Source organism: Chiloscyllium plagiosum, unplaced genomic scaffold (assembly GCF_037043375.1).
Source record: "Chiloscyllium plagiosum isolate Xiang-an unplaced genomic scaffold, Cpla_swu_hap1 HiC_scaffold_25, whole genome shotgun sequence".
NCBI lineage: Eukaryota > Metazoa > Chordata > Chondrichthyes > Orectolobiformes > Hemiscylliidae > Chiloscyllium > Chiloscyllium plagiosum.
In genome coordinates this window covers 41,711,784-41,727,584 of record NW_028270163.1, presented here as the reverse complement: position 1 = coordinate 41,727,584, position 15,801 = coordinate 41,711,784, and the positions used below count along the sequence as shown (strand labels likewise).

At 41.8% G+C, this 15,801-nt stretch overlaps 1 protein-coding gene and 1 long non-coding RNA gene across 4 annotated transcripts in view; one reads left to right on the top strand and one right to left on the bottom strand.

The window, feature by feature from the left end:
* slc39a11 (solute carrier family 39, member 11) overlaps positions 1 to 15,801 on the bottom strand; it is a 728,791-nt gene that overhangs the window by 111,812 nt on the left and 601,178 nt on the right. The window lies entirely within an intron of this gene.
* Positions 3,520 to 10,470, top strand: LOC148145325 (uncharacterized). Its single transcript, XR_015761462.1, has 3 exons — positions 3,520 to 3,627; positions 5,002 to 5,212; positions 10,162 to 10,470. It is a non-coding gene; the product is annotated as an uncharacterized LOC148145325 (long non-coding RNA).

Genomic DNA, 15,801 nt, shown 5'->3' with positions numbered 1-15,801 from the left:
CTTAATGCACACGTGGAACAGTAACCAGCTGATTTTGGGCAAATAAAAGAATAAGGAAATGATGCCAAGTTCAAGAAAACTCGCTCCCTGATGGAGCTTAGGCTTGGAGTCTAATATTGACTTTCTAACATCTGGAAACAACATTGTTCCATCAAGGAAGGGGAGAGTGGAGGAAACAAACCAGGCAAGAAAATGTGTACACAGCCAGGCAAGCACAGCTTGCACCTTCCATATGTGCAGCAAATCCAGTCATTTTGAATAAGAAATGGACGGATTAAGCAAAGTCTTGACACTTTTTACAAAAAGAAAATTGTATAAGATATTGATTTGATCTCAAGAGAGCTTTATATGAGTCAGTCATCTCTCTAAGTGAACCTTCTGAAAAATGCAAATGCGGAGGTTTCAAAGACAGTGTACTCATTCTCCCTGGAGCAACGTTCCTCAGTAATATAGATTCAGGAAGTTTGGACAAAGCTCGCCAGAGTCTAGCCTTAGGAAACTCTGTTGATACTAAAGAAGCCTAACCAGCTAAAACCATGTAGACTAGTACATAGTCAGGTAGCATGTACTTGTCAGCTTCTTGCAGCTTACTATGTGATTACATCCACCCTAGCTCAGAAAGCTTGCAGAGTTATCTGGATTTGAATGGGGCGATCATCTCCAGGTTTATCAGTGCTCCCAAGTTCTGAGGGACGCTGACTGGTCAATCATTGACAAAGACTGGTTCAGGAATTAGACCACCCATCCTACCACAGTGAGTTGGCTTAGTTCCAAGCGTCAACTCAAATGTGTGTCACCTTGGACTCACCTCAACCACAAAGGGAGCAAACTTTAATGATAACTAAACTGTAAAGTCACAACAACAGATTCCCAGTTGGTCCACTGATAATTAAGTTGCTTATTTCAGCTTACCTCAGCTGCCTTTGTAAATATGCTCGTGATAGTAACCTCTAAAATTTAAGTGTGGTATAACAGAAACTGCAAGTTTCAGAAATGAATGCTAGTACACCTGTACTGCACCAAATCCAATCCATGTATGAAATGCAATACCAATTCCTTTTCAATTGCCAGATGGATTTAATAAAACAATGTTCTCTAAAAATATAATTAAAATAAAATAGGTTTGTTCCCTGTCCTACCACATACCTGTTTGGAAGATAAAGGACAATTGGTTTAAAACTGTATTACACCTAAACAGGTCAGTTAGCTCAGTTGGCTGGATGGCTGGCTTGCAAAGCAGAGTGATGCCAACAGTATGGGTTCAATTCCCATATCGACTGAACTTATTACGAAGAACTCTCCTTCTCAACCTCTCCCCTAGCCTGAGGTATGGTGACCTTTGGGTTAAACCACCACCAGTTGTCTCTTTCTAATGAGAGAGCAGTATTATGGTGTTCATCTTTACACCTGAGCAACAGCCTCTAAAACACGTTCTAATTCTCTATGCCAAGAACACTTTGACAAGGTTCTGCATGGTAGACTAGTTAATAAAGTTAGATCACATGGGGTTCTGGGAGAAGTTGCCAAATGAATACAAAATTGGCTTGATGGTAGGAGACAGAGGGTGGCGGTGGAGGGCTGTTTTTCAGTGGTGCTCCATAGGTATCGGCGCTGGGTCCGCTGTTGTCTGTCATTTACATAAATTATTTGGTTGAGATTTAGGAAGCATGGTTATTAAGTATGCGGATGACACTAATAATGGTGGACAGTGGAGAAGGTTATCCAAGATTACAAAGGGATCTTGATCAATTGGGCCAAAGTGCTGAGGAGTGGCAGATGAAGCTTAATTTGGATAAATGCGAGGCATTTTTGTAAAACAAACAAGGGTAGAACTTGTACAGTTAATGGTAAGGCCCTGGGGTGAGTTGTCAAACCAAGAGACCTAGGAGTTCAGGTACATAGTTCTTTTAGAGTTGCGTCACAGGTAGACAGGGTGGTAAAGAAGGTACTTGGCATGCTTGCCTTCATTGCTCAGTCCATTGAGTATAGGGGTTGAGATATCATGTTGATATTATACAAGATGCTGGTGAGGCTTCTTTTGGAGTACTGTGTACAATTCTTGTTGCCCTGCTATAGGAATGAGATTATTAAATTGGAGAAGATGAAATAAGATTTACAAGGATGTTACCGGGACTGGAGGTTTGAATTATGGGGAGGGGGGTGGCTGGGACTTTTTTGCTGGAACATCGGAGGTTGAGGGGTGACCTTATAGAGATCTGTAAAATCATGAGGGGATGGATGAATAGCAAAAGTCTTTTCCCTAGGGTGGAGGTGTTCAAAACTAAAGGGGTAATTTTAAGGTGAGTGGAGAATTAAAAGGGACCTGAGGGACAAACTCTTCACACAGATGGTGGTTCGAATGTGGAATGAATTACTAGAGGCAGGCACGGTTACAATATTTCAAAGACATTTGGATAGGTACAAGGATATGAAAGGTTTGAAGGGATATGGGCCAAACACAGGCAAATTGGACGAATTTAGTTTGGGAAACTTGATCAGAATGGACGAGTTGAACCGAAGGATATGTTTCCGTGTGATATGATGATGACTCTGAGTTGTATGAAATGATGACTCATTATTTCAACAACAGGCAAAGAAATTTGTTTTTATGTTTCCTGAAGATTATTGAAGTGATGGATGCAGAAGTTCAATTACATGCTAACTTTTTCCATTGAAAAATTGAACTGGTAATTCTGGGAGGTGCTGGCATAATGGTAATGGATACGTAATCCAGAGCCCAGCTAATATCATGGAGACATGAGTTTGATTCCCACTGTGGCAGATGGTGAAATCTGAATCCAATAAAAATATCTGGAGTTAAAGTCTAAATTAATGGCGACTATGTAACCATTGTCAATGATCGTAGAAACACATCTAGTTCGCTCAGGCCCTTCAAGGAAGGAAATCCGCCATCTATATCTGTTCTGCCCTGCTCTACATCACTCCAGATCCACAGAAATATTGTAGACTCTTAACAGGCCTCTGAATTACCTGGAGATCCAAACAGATCAAGAGCAAATAGGGACTGGCAACAAAAGCCAACCCTGACAGCAACACCCACATCCTGTACAATGAGAATAAATCAAGATTAAAATGACTTGTTAAGCGTGGGATATGTTCTACACACTAGTTCAACAAGAAAATAACTGATCTCGTAAAATCTCTTGTGTTTGATTTGTAATACCAGGGGTAAAAGTTCATTCAGCTGCTCACTCTATTACAACAATTAATGTGGTATCTAATATGACTAGAGAGCATTGAGTCTATCACTTACAGTATACAGCAAAAGAACATATATGGTCATAAAAACAAAAGCTTGACTTGTGACTCAGTGTTACATAGGGTAAGGTTCAGCTTTTCCTATCTGATTTCAACACAAAGATATAGCTCAAAAAATTACAAGAAGCCAGAATTGCTCCCTTAACTACTGAAAGAGTCAACAGTGGCAATTGAAAACCAACAAAGACAGCAGATATCAACAATCACGCAGTAGTCAGACTGGTATTATTCACCAAAGCACAGAAGTTTATGAGCTGGCACAGCACGTCCACGGATTTTACTGCATGTCGAACAGTCCTGCTTTATCAGCATCACTTTAACAAAGACAGCATTGTAAGCATGATTGAGGTATGTTTGAAGGTGTGTCACTCTGTCAGCAAAGAGATGGGGAGGTGCTTGTAAGAATATGTATTTCCCAAAGTTAAGTCACATGAGTTACTTATGAAGTGAAAACATTAATTACTGGAGATACTCAGTAGCTCTGGCAGCATCTGTGGAGGGTGAAACAGAAAAAAACCTTTACACCCCCTCTTCGGCTCTACGGAACTCCACATATCAGACTTGAAATCTTAATTTTGTGTTTCTCTGCACAGAGGCTGTTATGTCTGCTGAGTTTCTTGAACACTTTGTTGTTATTTCAGAGTTCCATTATCAGCAGTACTTACCTTTTACTGTGTAGTCATTATGGAGCTTGGATTGATAAATCTCAGCCCCGAGACACTTAACAAAGGATCTCGGAGTCCACAGGCGAGATCCAGAATCAAATAAACTATGGGTAGTTTGTAAAAACAAGAACTGCAGATGCTGATAACCAGAGTTTAGATTAGAGTGGTGCTGGAAAAGCACAGCAGGTCAGACAGCATCCGAGGAGCAGGACCAAGTTGTAGAATTGAGAGCAATAAAATGAGCCTTCAGCATATTCTGGCTGATATGTCAGGACGAGAACATTTCTTTATCGCAGTACCTCTTGATTAGCTTAGATTAGATTCCCTACGGTGCAGAAACAGGTCCTTTGGCCCAACAAGTCCACACCAAACCTCCGAAGAGTAACCCACCCAGACCCATTTCCCTCTGACAAATGCACCTATCACTATGGGTAATTTAGCATGGCCAATTCACCTGACCTGCACATCTTTAGACTGTGGGAAGAAACCGGAGCATCTGGAGGAAACCCACGCAGACACGGGGAGAATGTGCAAACGCCACGCAGACAGTCGCCCGAGGCTGGAATTGAACCCGGGTCCCTGGCGCTGCGAGGCAGCAGTGCTAACCGTTGAGCCACTGGGCCGTCCCTGCATCTAGATCAATGATGAAAATGTCCTTTAAGTAACACCAAAACTATCCATCTCAAATATCAAGTGGCCAGCTCTTTTCTTCTTTATTCAAAGAATGCTGACTTTGCTGGCAGGACCAGTATTCATTGCTCATCCTGAGCTGCCCTTGAGAAGGCAGTGGTGAGCTGCCTCCCTGGATTGCTGGACTCCATTTGGTAACATAGATTCACAAGACTGATGGGAAGGGAATTCTAGGATTTTGATCCAACGACAGTGAAGGAAAAGCAGTACACTTTCACAGCACAATGGTTAGTTTCTCGAAGGGGAACTTGCAATTTTGGGAGTTAACATGTACCAGCTGCCCTTGTCCTTTTAGATAGAAGTGGTCATAAGTTTGGAAATTGATGTTGAAGGAACCTTGGTGAATTTCTGTTTTCTATTTTTGTAGATGGCACACTGCTAATGAAGGGAGTGCATGTTTCTGGAGGTGATGCCAAAATCATCTTGCTTTGACCTGGATGGTGTCAAGTCAAGTTACTGGAAAAGCACTCATTCAGGAAAGTGGGAGCATTGCATCACAATCCTAACTTCTGCCTTGTAAATGGTGAACAGACTTTGAGGGGTCAGGGGACGAATTACTCACTATATGCCTGGTCCAGGTTAGTTTCTGGTCAATGGTAACCACCAGCCTCACAATTGTTTGCTTTGGGACTGTGTCTCTTTATATGTAAGGTAAAAAGGAGTTCATAGGCCTGATGTAAAGTCAGCTTGACACTGAGTGTGGGTGGCTTGATTGTTACAGATTAAAGGAGGGCTCATATTGTTCTACTGGGAAGAAAGTGCAAGGTTTGAGACATTGGTAGCAGTCTCCGTGTTAAGAGTGGGCACTAAGGGTTTCCAAATTCCCAGAAAGGTATTGAAAATGTTGGGTTGTAAATAGCTGTGTCCACTTAGTTCCAACATGGAAAGAAGCTGAACTCTCAAGAATAGCTCACTGGCCTTTCTACCCAGGTGCAAAGTCCAAATGATTCACAGTGACAAAGGGAAGGATGTACAGGAAGCTACTGTAAAGATAAAGTTATGCAGTTTCCTCAAATTTTCCTCATACAGGGTTTCCACAGAAAACAGGTTTTAGGTGGATCTGGAAGCAAGGGAGCAACTGAAGGTAAAAAGGTTTCTACGGTTTGTGCACAGGAATGTGGGTGGAAGCTTTTTTTCAGACTGAAAAGACCAAAAACAGAAGAGTTAAAATGAGACTGGAAGAGCCAGTTAACTTGGTCTTGAGGAAAGCCTCCATGGATTAAAAAAAAGGTTTGCTGTGAAAATAGTTCTAAGGTTGGAAGGTAAGAGGTCGAGAAAAGAAATTTTTAAAAAATGAATAAACTCCTGGGAATAAAGAAACACTTTAGATTGATTTTGGGAAAATAGAAAATTGAGTAAACGACTGAATAAAATAAACCTGTGAAGTGTGTTTTCCCTTTTGGGCTAAGAATACCTAAGTGTGATATTCCATCCCATGGTTTAAAGTGTAAGATGCTTACAAGGACAGTGTTTATTTCAGTAATTTTATCTATTTGTTACAGCAAACATCTTAAAATATGAAATGTTGACATGTCTATCTAACTAGAAGTTAGAATTCCTTCTTACAATATATAGCTGTCTACAGAGGTCATAACACCAGCAACAACTTTCAAGCAAATCTTTTCACACATAACTATGAGACAACTTGACTAGTTTTATACAGCACAGCAGTTCAGGCAGCATCCGAGGAGCTTCAGCAAAATCGACGTTTCGGGCAAAAGCCCTTCCTGATGAAGGGCTTTTGCCCGAAATGTCAATTTTGCTGAAGCTCCTGATGAAGGGCTTTTGCCTGAAACGTCGATTTTGCTGAAGCTCCTCGGATGCTGCCTGAACTGCTGTGCTCTTCCAGCACCATTGATCCAGAATCTGGTTTCCAGCATCTGGAGTCATTGTTTTTACCTAGTTTTATACAGCCTCAGTTTAAAAAATTAAAAAGGGGAAGTTATTCCTCTGACCTTTCCTTTTCAATTAATGTCCGTCTTTTAAAGTATAAATTTGCAATAGTATTTCCTACAATAACAGTTAAAAAGCACTTTGGGACATCCCCAGATTGTGACAGTTTTTCTCCGGCCAAATAACCAGCTTCCGTTTCTTGAGTGGTTTTTAACTGAAGAACAGGTTGATGGGAATGCATGCTCTTGAGATGTGCTGTTTGAAAAAAACTGCGAAGAGCACAGATGAAAACATGGCTTAGGAACAGGAGTAGACCATTCAGCACCTTGAATCAATCAACAAGAACATGGCTGATCTAATCGTCACCTCAAATGTGCATTCCTGCCGACGCCTGTTAACCTTTCACTTTCTTGCTAAACAAAAATCCATCTACCGCGACCTTAAAATATTCAATAACTCTGCTTCCACCATGATTTCAGGAAGAGGACTCCAAAGATTCTCAACGTCCAGGGAGTGAAAAAAAAATCTCTTTATCTGTTTTAGAAGGCCAACCCCTGATTTGTAAACAGTGATGTCTAGTTTAGATTCTCCCATAAGAAGCAACATAATCTCCATACCTACCCTGCAATTTTAATGGAAAAGAAGAATTATATGGAACACAGATCCAAATTCCCAATGTTCTCTTCCATTAGGCACAGTTCCTCACTGGGGACATGAATTCACAAAATTACCGCTATGAAAGACACAGCCAATCATAACACATCTGCAGTAATGATTAAAGCCAATGTTTTACAATTATCCGGCAAAAAAGGATGGAATTTGTGAATTTTATCCTCAAAACACCAATTAAAATGTCATAATCCCATTTAATGAAAACAGCATTAGATGTCCTCAGCAAGGAAAACAAATGATCTAATTATAAGCAGGCAGAGAAATGGATTGCAAAGTCCCAAACATCCGTAATATCTGGTAAACCCGCAGAGCAAGATGAACTTTACTTAGTGCGTCATCATGAATCATTGTCTTCAATGACCTTTTAACACCTCAAAAATAGCCAGCAGACCATCTGGGCTATGTGAGTATGAGAAAAACTGTCCCACCAGGTGAGGAATGCACACTTACTTTTTCTAAAGGAGCCTCGCAGCCCCAGATTGTGGCCAGGCCCAAGCCATTCTTACAAATTGCACACTGAGAAATACAATAGCACTTTTAGTGCCAGAGGACAGTCCCCACATTCCATGGAAAGGCAAAGCTCGGTAATATGTCACAGACAAAGTGAGCAGGATCAGCAGATCCAGAGACTGGTAAGGAAGTGCGTACACAGAAGGTAACAATATTATTGTACAGCAGCCACTTGGGACATCAATGAATATTAGGAAAGAGAAAAGATAGGGGTGTAACAAGCAAGGTGATAGCAGCAAAATGGGTACGGTAATGCATGTCACACATGCCATGACAAAAATGGAACAAGACGCAATTTCTAAGTTAAGCAATCCTGTCTCCAGCTTTGTTGCTTTTCAGTTTGAAAGGCAAACTGGCTCATACAACTGCACATACTAGAAAACATGTCCCAGTCCCTATGAGCATAAATAATACACTTTGTCTCAGGACGGAAATATTAAGAATTTAGAAGGCACTGGGATTATAAGATTAATTCACACATCCTGTGCCCTTCATGTCTAACTGCATTTAATGGGGAATAAATCCACATCCCCTGAACTTTGAGCACAGCTCCTTTACCAGGAATGCAGCAGAAATTAAAAATAATGATGTCAGTGCTATGGAATGAAACATTTTCAGCCAACGGTGACAAAACGAGGCAGCCTCAGATTAATTCTCATTTCATACACCCATGGGGACTCCTGTGGTGCAGCGGCAGTATCACTACCCTGCAACAGAAAACTGGATTTAAGAGCTATTTGCTCCAGAGGCTTACCATCAGACAAGAAGGATATTGTTAAATTGGAGAGGTTCAGAAAAGACTTACCAGGACGTTGCCTGGACTGGAGGGTTTGAGTTATAAGGATAGGCTGGGACATTTTTCACTAGACAGTATGAATAGGTAAGGTTTTGAGAGATATGGGTCAAGCACCGGCAAGTGAGACTAGTTTAGTTTGGAAAACGTGGTTGGCATAGATTAGTTGACTGAAGGGTCTGTTTTTAGTGCTGTATGACACTATGACTCCACTTAGTAAAAAAAAATTTAAAAAGACAACCAATACAATACAATACAAAATCCTTTTACTGTCATGTATACTCCGTTGTAGAAGCTTTTCACTGTACTCCTACAATGCCTACCTTCTTATGGCAACATCTTAGGTACACATTCCTAGGTACAATTCTTGGATACCGCAGAGGAATAAAAGTAGTTGCACTACTTATAGGGTTGAAAGATAAGTTAAACATAGGTCAACATTTAATGGTGGACATTATTGTAAGGTGGGAAAATTCAAATAAACATTACATTATAGCACCTCAGCGCAGGGCCTCCGCTTGTGGTCTGACCATTCAACGTTCACAGACAGAGACTGCCAATTCAGTGCCAAAACTCCACCAAATTCTGGACAATTTTCTTCTGTTTTCAGGGCAACTCCAACTTATTTCTCTGGGACTACAATGATTCCGTGATAATTTGTTGCAAGTGCTTCATTCTACACCATGGAGATCTCCAGCATGAAAACAGGACGGATTCATGGGTAGGCCTGTCCTCACCAGAGCTTAACCCCGCCCCCCACCACCACCCCAGCCATGCCCTGTATAGATCTTAAGTGAGTGCTGGTTGGAGATGTCTTCTTTAGCTGAGGTTTGACCGACTATTTTGGCGAAACTCAAAAAGTCATGTGGACTCAGATCATATTAGAGACCTTGCAGAAGACAGACTAGTCAAAACTAGACTCTGACCCTCGAAAAAAAAATCGTGATTAGTACCTATTACATCTGTCAGTATATGTTTTTTGCTGCCCAGGTCCCATTCCAGTTCCAGCACCTCAAGTCTGCTTTGCCACTTACCCTGTTGTTGTCAGAGGGAAAGTAATGCACTTTGTATCTCGAAGCCATCTGGTTCTTGTCATTGAACAAACGCCTTTCTTTATGCCAAGACACGCAATGGATCAGGTCTAAGCTCTGAATTCCCTATCACATCCTGTCGTGAATGGTGGTGGACAATTAAAGAACTGACTCGAGGAGAAAATGCTATTTATAACTCAGCAGAGCAAAAGGTAGCATTGAAGTATTTTCAACAACATGACCCAAAAATGCTGAGTGGATGATTCATCTCGGCATTTTCCTGCAGTCCAAAGCATCACACATGCAATAATTCAACCGATTCAATTCCATCAACATGATATTAAGAGAGGTTGAAGGCACTGCATACTGCAATGGCGATGGACTCTGACAATGTTCTGACAATAGTACTGAAAACCTGTGCTCCAGATATAACAGCACCTTCAGCTAAGTTGTTCCAGCACAGTTACAACACTGGCATCTGCCTGACACTGTGTGAGAAATTGCCCAGGTAAATCTTGTACACAAAAAGCAGGACAAATCTAATCATACATTTTTAAAAATCATTCATGGGATATAATGGTGACTCTAGTTGGACCAACATTTAATGCGTGTTTCTTTTGCTCTTCAGAAAGTGACTATGAACTGTCATCTTGAACTGTCACAGCCCATTCAGTGGAGGAACCTTTACAATGCCGTTTGAGAAAGAGTTCCAGAAACACTTGAAGTATGGAGACCTATTTCTAAGTCAGGATGAGATGAGGCCTCGAGGGAAATTAATGCCCTATCAGTCTGCTCTCAGTCATCAGGAAAATGAAAGTGTCATTGACATTGCCTTTAAGTGATACATGTTCCACAATATTTTGCTCTTTGAGGTTTAGTCTAGGTTGTGCCAGAACTACTCACTTCCTGACTTTATTGAAGCCTCAGCCTGAACATGCAGAGAAGAGCTGAACTCCAGAGGGGAGTTATGAGTGACGACACTTGACATCAAAGCAAGCACTTGACTGAGTTTCACATCAAGCAGACCTAGCCAAACTGGATCAGTGGGAATCAGGAAGAAAACTTTCACTGATTGGAGTCAAAGCTGGCATAAAGGAAGATAGTTGTGGCTGTTGAAGGTTAGTCATCTCAGCTCCAGGATGTCTCTGCAGGTGTTCCTCAGAGTAGTGTCTTAGGCTGAACCATCTCCAGCTGCTTCACCAAAGACCTTCCAAACAATACATCATCTTTACTTGGAACGATATTACTACCTCTTCATTGTCACTGGGTCAAAATCCTGGAACCTGCTTTCGAACATGAAGTAAAAGGTTGAATAGGAGTCACCATAGTTCTGCACGACGATCGGGCTGCTCTTTCGCTAGAAAGAGATGACTGGTGGTGAGTTTAATATGAAAGCCATCAGACGAAAGGCAAAGATGAAACGTTGGGACCTTCAGGGTAACCTCAGCTAGTACAGGAATTGAACCCAACCTGTTGGCATTGCTTTGCATTACAAACCAGCTGTCCAGCCGACTGAACTAACTGACTGGGTACACACCCTCTGTTTCTATTTATTATTTTGATGCACTACGGCTTATTTGCTTGTGAGAACACAAGCACAAATGACCCTGGTCTGAGAGAGCCTAGCAAGATCTGGAGTTAGTCAAATTTCACAACAGAAAGCCACAAACATGTAAAAGGAAACATTAATTGCCAGATGTGGAGAATTATTGACCTTCAAGCTCTCAACTACGATATAATTGAGATATCAAACATGACACAGGTTAAACTTAAGCTATCTTAAGTGTGTGTTGCCCTGCATCTTTTAATTATCTGCAGGAATATCAAATTATTTAAGTGTGCTATGCTACATACATACAGGCTCCTGTTCTGGGAATTGTAACATTACATAAGGAGCTGGAACGACAGAAGAGAGAATCAGGAAGACTTATAACTCCAAAGATAGTTGGTCAGTGTTATTACTGTTCCAAATGCCTCTTGCATCACAGGATGGGAGAGAATTTATTTTCTTTCAACATAAAAGTGACCCACGTGACAACATGCACTAAATAGGTGGGGGTGGGGGCCTCATCTTCCATTCCTGTCGTTGTTTGTTAATGCAGAAATGCGGTCTGGTGCTGACATAACAGTCTGTTCAGGTTTTGATGGAATAAAGAGTTACCATTTGATTATGCCTGCTGTGAAAACTAAATTTACAGAGAATACTGTTAAAGCCCGGAAAAAAGGTTGGATTGGAAAGATAACTGTAATTAGCCGATTCAAACAACAATTTGCATCTGTAGAAAACCTTAATACACCAATGCATATCATCTGCAAACTGCACAACAGCAACTCACCAAGGCTCCATCAACAGAACTTTCTAAACCCACATGCTCTATAATCTTGAAGAGTAAGGTCAACAGAGGCAGTAACTACCGTTTGTAAATTCTCCCCCAAGACACACATCATCCCACCTTGAAACAATATCATTACTCCTGTGCTGTCTCTGAAACTGCCTTCCCATCAGCACTGTGGGTGCCCTGTAGGCTACAGCAGTTCAAGATGGCAGTTCACCACCAGCTTCTCAAAGGCCATTCAAGGTGGCCTAAGCAGTGGTGCCCACATTCCATGAATGAATAAAAAAGGCAGTAAAAAGATGGCAAAGCACTTGAGAGGAATATTATCAAACAAAGAGATAAAGGACCAAAGGTTTGGGTAGGAGATAACTTTTAAAGAGCAGTTGAAATGAGGAGAGCGGGGCAGAGAGGATTGCTGAGATAGTCTATGACAGTTCATAAAGCCAATGTTGTTGTAAATTCTTCTGCCTGCATTTTATTTCAATGACACATGATGCTGTCTCTGTGTTGCAGCTCATTCCAATCACTGAGGACCCGCAAAAAAACCAGGCCAAAGTGGAGCCCACGTCAGGGTCCAGGCTTGATCCACCAACAAGGCAGCAACTCCATATCTTTAAAAAATAATCACATCAGGCACCATGAAACAAGCCTTTCCAGTGATGCAGGCAGATGGGTGACAAATGCTACTGTTCCTTTCCCAGCAGATACCCAAAATGCTAGTTCGACGGTTCAGCAGAGGGCCAGACATCAGATGATTGATTGATTGCTTTATTGCCATGTGTACTGAAGTACAGTGAAAAGCTTTGTTTCTGAGCAGTACAGGCAGATCATAGTCAACAAGGATGTGCAGATCAGAAAGACTTAGACAAAGGCATACAGGTTACAATTGCACAGGGCGGCTCGCCAGGGCATCAATGTGGATTTCAACAGCTTCCTCATTTCCCCCACCTCATCCTAGTTTCTAACCTCCAGCAACACGATCCCCTTGACTTGTCCGGACTTATCCGACCTGCCCAGACCCTTTTCCACCTATCCACTCCACCCTCTCCTCCCTGACCTATCACCTTCATCTCCTCCCCCACTGACCTATTGTACTCTATGCTACTCTATCCCCCACCCCCACCCTCCTCTAGCTTATCTCTCCATGCTTCAGGCTCTCTGCCTTTATTCCTGATGAAGGGCTTTTGCCCGAAACTTCGATTTCGAGGCTTTTCGGATGCTGCCTGAATTGCTGTGCTCTTCCAGCACCACTGATCCAGAATCTGGTTTCCAGCATCTGCAGTCATTGTTTTTACCTCGAGATCAACATTAGCAAGATCTGCATTATTTGAGGCTAGAGAGTCCACTCATCAGTCTAACAATGGCCAGGAAGAAGCTGTTCCTGAACTTGCTGGTGCATGTGTTCAGAGTGGAAGTCACTGATATCTGATGTGCTCCACATTTTCCCAGAGTAGCATCCGCAAAATTCAGCCCCATAGAATCCCAATGATTTGCCCAGTTTTCTCTTTATTATATCTTTCATCAATTGTATAGTGACCTTCTTCATGACATTGACAGCACTATGGCTCCATACAAAGTCAGCATGAGCCGCGTGTTGCTGAGTAAATGACTGGGTACACGATTGGATACAAGGAACAATCAAGTTGAGGCAAGAGAAAAGTGATCACGTGTAACTTATGCAACTCTGAGCGACATGCTGGCACGGTGAGTTTTGCTCCTGAGCTGGTTTTCGGTCTCGCCTAAATACGGTCCAATTAAAATTGAAAGTGTTCTGACGTACATTGTGCTAATGGCTAACCCCTTTCAACTTCTGAAAGTTTTCTGTGTAGTGAAAATGTACACTTTAAATTAAACAACCATGTTAACAGCAGCTCAGACTTAATTAGGTTCGGAACTTTACAAAGATGTAAAAATCCATTAGCAGATTTACTCCAGCTAATGGATTCAGTCCCACAACTTGCCTTCAGTGAAACCCTGAGAAATAATGACACTCTGAACGGACAGCGGAGAAGCTCTGAGACTCTGACAATCCGTCCTGTGTTAGTCATCCTCTGTGACTCCTGGGGAAAGGGAAGACATTGCACGCCTGCAGCCAGGAACCGACAGAACAAAGATTCAAAGAGCATTAAAGCTCTGATAATGTTACAAGTGTGTCCGCAGAGCTCTGAGAACAAACTGAAGGGAGAGACAGGAAAGAAGCAGCTGTCAAAGGCTGGAGAGAAAGGGCCCTTTTCACAGTCTGGAATGTCTTTGTGGAAGACTGCACAATGTCTGCTTTGAGGGTGAGAAGAATAACATTTAGTTTCAAGGGCCTTTCCCATCAAACACGTTGGTGTAAATGCTAAAAGTTTCTTTGGTTGAGTATCAATCATGTTCAAAATGAGCTTTGCCTAATTTCACTGACCCTTTCTTAACTATGTGCAGATTTTCCAACTAAGTTGATGAGTCCTCCAGCAGGTCTGTTAAAGTCAATCAAAATGTAGACAATGCACAATGCAAACAGTGAAATGTAAAGTTTATATCAGGAGTGAAAGGGACCCTATAATTCACAAGTGGCAAAGTCATGTACCTTATCATGAAATGCTCAGTTCCGAGCACAAGAAACTTCATATTCCCAAAGTAATCATAAGTGCAACTTAGTCCTACAGTATTGGTGATCTTTCCCTAAATCAGGAACTGGAATGAAAATAAAAATAACTTACTGCAATTACTCACCATTTATTAGTTTGTAACACCACTGACAGCTATCCCGTGAACTGTAATTCCTTCCCTAAAGCTCATTACCTCACTCTTCCTTTAAGACACTTTCAAAACCCAAATTCTTTGACCAAGTTTTTGCTTCTCTGTCCTCATACAGCTGAGTGTTAAATTTATTTGACCCTATGAATTCTTTGGAACATTTAACTTTGATAACTTGATAATTCTGGACATTGTAATGTGCAGGATTCTGGAAATCATTTAAAAATGGGAACAGAATAAATATAAGACTCCCACTCCTGATGCATGATACAAGCTTCTTCACTCATGCTGAAGTGACCTCGTTGTACTGTCACTTGATTACAACGGCTAAATTTTTTCTGTTCATGCTTGGTGGAAGATCCAATATTAGACATCATCTTGAGTGCACTGACACAATGATTTAGTTACTTCATGGACATAGTCCTCAGCAGCACCAGAACTCATCAGCAGTGAGTTTCACGAAGATCATAGTAACTGAACTAGCAAAGTCCCAGGGGTGAAGAATCGGAGACCTTGGTGGGAATGGAGGGGAGAGGAGCAGGTTTGGGAGGCCACAGAGAGGCACAATCCAAGGTGCATGAACATAGGGGACTCTCCAAAAGATGTACCCTCCCTTCTGTCCTGCTTTTTAACAAACCTGATGAAAGAATGGTATTCCCATGATATCCACCTTTCACTGCCCAACCTATTAAGGCAGTGGAAGTGGATTGAGGGCCTTAAGTAATTTTTTAAAATGGCCACTTAGGGGCCTCAATGCACTGAAGGTTGGCCAGATTATTGGGTATGCTTTTGCCCGAAACGTCGATTTCGCTGCTCCTTGGATGCTGCCTGAACTGCTGTGCTCTTCCAGCACCACTAATCCAGAATCTGGTTTCCAGCATCTGCAGTCATTGTTTTTACCAGATTATTGGGTATTCCCTGTGCTATAGTGACTGGACCAGGACTGGGAGGGAAAGGGTTGGCTAACTATCTGACATATTTTACATCTGTATGTTACCCTCACCATCAGACACCGCCCCCACCCCTCCACCTCCCACACCCCTACATACACAAACACACACACAACACAACTTGGCAGTGGTTCATAAATGCTGCCCATGGAGTGCTTCAGGTCCATTTAGAATTTCAAAATGTAACTTTCCTTTCTGGATACATTCCAATCCAGAGCAATGCAAATTACCACCTTGCTCCAG